At 43.9% G+C, this 5,895-nt stretch overlaps 1 pseudogene; it reads right to left on the minus strand.

Moving 5' to 3' along the window:
* Window positions 1–4,175: 4,175 nt before the first annotated feature.
* LOC106979160 (60S ribosomal protein L21-like) lies at window positions 4,176–5,289 on the minus strand (annotated as a pseudogene).
* Window positions 5,290–5,895: the final 606 nt, after the last annotated feature.

Below are 5,895 nucleotides of genomic sequence, written 5' to 3' on the forward strand. Positions count from 1 at the left end.
CTCACAAAGCTAATGACAGGACGGGGACAGGACCTGGGTCTTCTGACTCTAGGCCTCTGCCCTGCTACTCTACTGCGGGGCTTGGATCTGGCCTTTTCTCCTGGAATGGAAGGATGGTTTGGCTGTCATGTAGCCCTCCTCCTCTTCTGACTCCCTCTGTGACAGAAGCCAAGAGGTGCAGTGGGGAAGTCCAAACCTTTTTTTGGCAGATGGCAACATTTTAATTTTAAACAGATGGTGGCAGGGAGGGGTCTCCCCCAGCCTGGGTGGGGCTATGCACCTTCTGCTTTTGCCAGAGGACTAGAAGCTTGCGAGCCAGGACTCTGGCGCAGAATGTCCTGCTTCTTCCCTCTCTCTCCCTTCCAATATCGAGAACCAATTGACCTGAGTGAGTGCTGACAGGAACATTTCATCCATTTGACTCACTGTGCATGCTCGCAGTGCTGGATGCCTAAGAGAGGGGTGGACTTCAACTTGGGAGACCAGGAGAGAAGTCGCTCATGAAGGTGCATTTCAGAAGGGGGGGGAGTTGGGGGGGTCCCCCCATTCCTGCTACACTGACATGCAAATGCCAGAACCAAGACTGTGGAACAAAGAGAAACAAAACTATCCCCATCACAAAGGAAGAAACCCGATGAGTACCAAAAATTGGGGCAGTGGGGAAGCAGGGGGGTGGGGGGGAAGTGGCTTAAATGCACAGTGACAGTGTGAGTTCACGTTTACCGAGCACTTCGAACATGCCAGGCAATTTGTGTGCAGGACCTCATTTAATCTTCACAACGGTGCAAGGCAGAAGGTAGGAGTTTTAATTACCTGCATCCGAGGAGGAGGAACAGAAGATCATGCAGATATGACTAGTGAAGGCAGAATTCAACCGCACATTTTTCTGACTTAGTTTCTGTGGCTTAACCATCAGGCTGCAAGATCAGCTACATTAAGATAGCTATTTGCGAGGGGGTAACCATGTGGAAGGGGGCTTTAGCGGGCTTTAGGAGTGAGTGGCTCAGGCAGTGCACACTGGGGTCCCCAGCCTTTGGGGACCAGAGTCACCTTACGTTTTAACACTGGTGTCCGGAATCCACAAAGCAAATTTCACAGAAGCAAGGATGGAAAGTTCCACAAGGAGCTGAGGGTGGGGAAGCAATAGTTAAGCACTCTCCCGCTCCCTCTCTTGTCAAGTTTAAGGCTCCTAACTGGGAAGGATTATCAGGGTCACATCTGGCATACACAAAAGCCTTGGTGTGAATTCGAAAGTGACACCTCCTGCGGGCGGATGAATTGCATAGCCTGCCCCCCTCTGGGAGGCCCCTCCTCCAGGGGTGACATCTGCAGAAGGGCTTAGTGCTGGGCAGGGCGGCCATGGGTCTGGTTTCAGCCACGGTCACCTGGCAGCCACACTGGAGAGTGGGCAGCGGGGCCCTGAGAGGTCAGTTGTTTCCCCTCCCAGCACCTTGACACTCCTCAAGCCCAGGTCACACTTGCTGAAGCTGTTAACCATCTTTTGGTGGTTGTTTCACGTGTCTGTGGTCTCAAGTCAGCTCAGAAGAGGGCAGAACCCAATTACTAGATTACTCAAAGTGCTGGGTGGGTTTTTTTTTTTCTTTTCCTTTTTTTCCCACCACAATGAAGGCTGTGGCAGTCACATTCCCCACCTCCCTGCCCCCCGCCCCCCACCAGTTTGACTTCCAAGGCCAGGCTGATGCTGTCGCACATGGCCGACCGGAGATTGTGACCATATTATTCCGTCTCTTATTAATAGAGCCAGCCGATTCTTTTTCAGCCATTCAACAAATGGCTTATTTTCGTCACTGGATTTTGTAAAAGAACATGAACAAATATTTGGCCGTCTATGAACATTTTTTGTAAACCATGCTAAAGTCTCAAGGTAAATATGAATCAGTATAAACCACTGAGAAATAGGTTTGGTCATAACTTGGATACGGTCATCCCACTTTTGGAAATTTATAGTAAAGAAGTGTAAGCTCAAAAGGAAAACAGAAACTTCTGTTCGCAAAGATATTCACGGCTGTATTGTTTACAATAGGGGAAGACTGGAAATCACCCGATCTTTATCAGAGAGCATGTAAGTTGATAAATTATGGTACATACCAGGGTAGAGCCTGTTTGAGATTCTCTCTCTCGCCCCCTCTCCCCCTCCGCCCCTCTCCCCTGCTCCAGCTCTCCCTGTTTAAAATAAAAAATAATAATAATAAAAGAGAGCGAGAACTTGTATCTGTTAAATGATACGAAATGCCTATGTTGTTAGGTTTGTGGGAAAATAAAAGGAAACAAATCAATATAAAGTATGATCACAAGTATGTCAGACAAACTTAAAAATACAATATACTGAAAGCAGTCTTAATGGACTTAATGATAATTACTAACATTTGTTGAGTTTTTGCTGCGTGCCAGGTACTGTTCTAAGTGATTTACGTACGTTAATTCAGTTTATCCTTGTAGCGACACCTGAGGTAAATGCAATTATTATGGCCCTCATTTTATAGATGCGGGGACTGAGGCAAAGCCAAGTAATGTGCCCAGGTCATGTAGCAAACCAGGTAAAAGCAGAAGATGAATCCAGGAAACCTTAATAACCATGCCTTCTAGCTGTAGATCAGCTAATTGAAAAAGAATAATATGGAGACATATCATTAAAGGCAATATATACAATAGAGTGAACCTGGAACATTCTAGTCAATGTGGAAAGCAAGGAAGCTACTGAAACTGAAAGTGGTATCAAAAGGACTCAAGAGCCAAATGGAAGAGTTTCCCTTGGCTGCACTGGATGGAAACACATCAATTTTTATTGTATTGTATTTATTTTAAAGATTTTATTTTGAGCCTACACCAAACGTGGGGCTGACACAACCCCAAGAACAAGAGTCATATGCTCTACTAAGCCAGCCAAGCACCCCAATATTTTAAACCTAGAGGTTTAAAATCACTTGTAAAAAAAAACCTGCCTGGTTACCTTTAGAAGAAGATTGCACTTCTAGATATGACTCCCAATTTATAAGAAATATGGAAGACAGGAAAATGTCTTCAATGATTCTGGGAGTGGGGGGAGGGGAGGCGGGGCAGCATGGAATCAGCAAAATCTGTACTGTGGGAAACTATAGGACACAGGATCTGGTTTCTTCAACACATAAATTGCAAGGAGAAAAGGGTAGTTTACAATTAAAGATAGTAATTGCAATGATCTTATCTGGATCCTATTTGGAGGAAAAATCCCTGTGACAATCAAGGAAATTCAAATAGTGCCTGGATATTTGACTGAGTTAAGAGATCATTGTCCATGTTCCAGGTGTGATGATGGTATTCTAGTTACACTTTTAAAAAGAAGTCCTTGGGGCACCTGGGTGGCTCAGTTAGTTAAGAGACCAACTCTTGATTTCGGCTCACGTCATGATCTTGCAATTTGTGAGTTCGAGCCATGTGTCAGGCTCTGGGCTGACAGTGTGGGTGACACATGCATGCACTCTCTCTCCCTCTCTCTCTCTCAAAATAAACTTAAAAAAATCTTTAAACATAAAAAAAATTTTAAAAAAGAAGTCCTTTTCTTTTAGAGATGCACTTTGCAATATTTGTGGATGAAAATATGATTTCTAGGATTCACTTTAATATATTCCGAGAGCAGGAGGGAGTGAATGGGGGGTAGATGCACTAGAGATTGGCCATGAGTTGGTCAATGTTGAACCTGAGTGAGGGGTACATGGAACTCATCCTAGTCGTCTCTCTACTTTTATACAGGCATTAATAATTCCATAATAAATAATTTTCATGGTTAATTTTGTTCTTATTTAAAACCTTTAAATCTTTCACTGTAGAATTGAGGGCCAGAGGAAGGCAGTGGCTACTGGCATTTGCTAAGGGCCACACCACCTGCATTTGAATGGAGCAACTCTCTTTCCGGTTGGGTCATCTAGAGTAGGGAACTTTGCGTTGCTCTATCTCAGTAAAATGGGGATAACAGTACTACCTCCTTACTCCTTCATCGAGTTATTACAGCAACGAAATGAGTAAAATGTTTCCAGGGTCTAAACAATCCATGACACGGATTAAGCACTATATGGATTTACTATTTGTATTGGGGTTTTGTTTTTGTTTTTGTTTTTTGACACAAAGTTGGCTTTAAATATTTCTTTGGGGAAGAGGACACCACACTACTACTCAATTAAGAGAAACATTTTTACAGTCTTGAGGTCGTTATTTTTTTACGTTTATCATGCTGTGAATTCATAGAGTGTGGGTTCCAGCAGCTCAGGCTCCTTTCCATCAGTTCTCAGGAAGTGTGCTTTTCCGGGTGGGGCAGGCTGGAGTTTCAGTTGAACCTTAGTACCTTCCTCCTTGGCTTCCTTCTTTTTCTGATCATTTTCCTTCACAGGCTTCAGGAAGCTATCTCGACTCTTTGAGGGCTTAATATGCTCAACATGTACATTAATTCCCTTGGCAAGAATCTTGCCCTTAACTTATTTGTTTACAATAATGCCAACAGCATGCTGGGTAACATTGTAGACTCTTCCAGTTTTGCCATGGTAACATTTGGGGCTTTCCTTTTTGAACAGTGCCCATTCCCTTGATGTCCACAATATCACCTTTCTTGTAGATTCGCATGGATGTGGCCAAAGGAACAACTCCACGTTTTCTGAAAAGCCTGGAGAACATGCAGCGAGTACCTCTCCTCTTTCCCTTTGTCTTGGTCATTTTGGTGAATTACCGGAAGATGGTGGTTCCTGGGTTTCTTTCTTTCTTTTCTTTTCTTTTTTTTTTTTTTTGCCTTCAGACATAAGTTTCCTGATAAGAGTGTCTCTAGTCATTTTGTGTTGTCTACCCATAATTCTAACTTTCATCCCACTTTGGATCACCAGCTCCATTTCTAACACGAACTAACAATTCTGGTACTGATTCTGACATGCTCCCCCCCCCTCCCCCCACATGCAAGCAATCCTCTGACACCAGCTGGGTGTCCTGCAATTCAACTCAATTAGACACCATCTACCTGGAGATGGTGTCAGATTCCTACAAGACTGTCCCCCACACCCAAAGACACACCTTCAGATGCTGATCACAAGTCCACATTGTCACCTGTGCTTCTGACCCACTGGCTATAGATCAGAGGTTCTCATGACCCCCTCCCTGGGTTCAGTTAATTTGCTAGAGCCTCTCACCGAACTCAAGAAACCAGCTTACTTACTAGATTATTGGTTTATTATAAACGGTTGTGCTCTAAGAAAAGCCCAATGGAAGCGGTACATAGGGCACGGTATGGGGAAAGGGCACAGACTTTCCGTGATCCATGGAAGCACCAATTTCCCTGAATATCCATGTTTTCAACCAGCCCATAAGCTCTCGGAAACTTCTCCTTTGGGGTTTTAAGGGAGGTTTCATTACTTAGGTATGATTGATTGGATCATTGATCATTGACCACTGGTGGCCGAGCTCACCTTCCACCTCCTCTCCCCTCCCAGGAAGCCGGGGACTGATGGCCCAGTTGGTTCTCTCAGCCAGCCCCCATCCTTAGGTGCTTTCTAAAAGTTACCTCATTAACATAACAAAAGATTCCTTTAGCACTCTCATCTCAGAAAATTCCAGGGGTTTTAGGAGCGCTGTTCCAGAAATAGACAAAGACTAAATATACATGTCTTATTATAAATCACAATATCACAATACCCACCTACTCAGTCTCTCACTCTTAATGCATCAGCTGCAATTTTCCAGGTTTTAAAAATGGAGCAAAACTTAAAGACGCTCGTGAAGCAATCTGAGGGCAATCCTGCTAGATTTTAGCAATGAACTTTCAGTCTTTTGTAGTTGTTTGCTCACTCCAAATCTGACAGTTTTTTTGTTTTTTGTTTTTTGTTTTCTTTGGTGTGCCTCGCCTTTATCAAGTCTTTC

The sequence above is a fragment of the Acinonyx jubatus genome, chromosome B1 (genome assembly GCF_027475565.1).
Source record: "Acinonyx jubatus isolate Ajub_Pintada_27869175 chromosome B1, VMU_Ajub_asm_v1.0, whole genome shotgun sequence".
Classification (NCBI taxonomy): Eukaryota; Metazoa; Chordata; class Mammalia; order Carnivora; family Felidae; genus Acinonyx; species Acinonyx jubatus.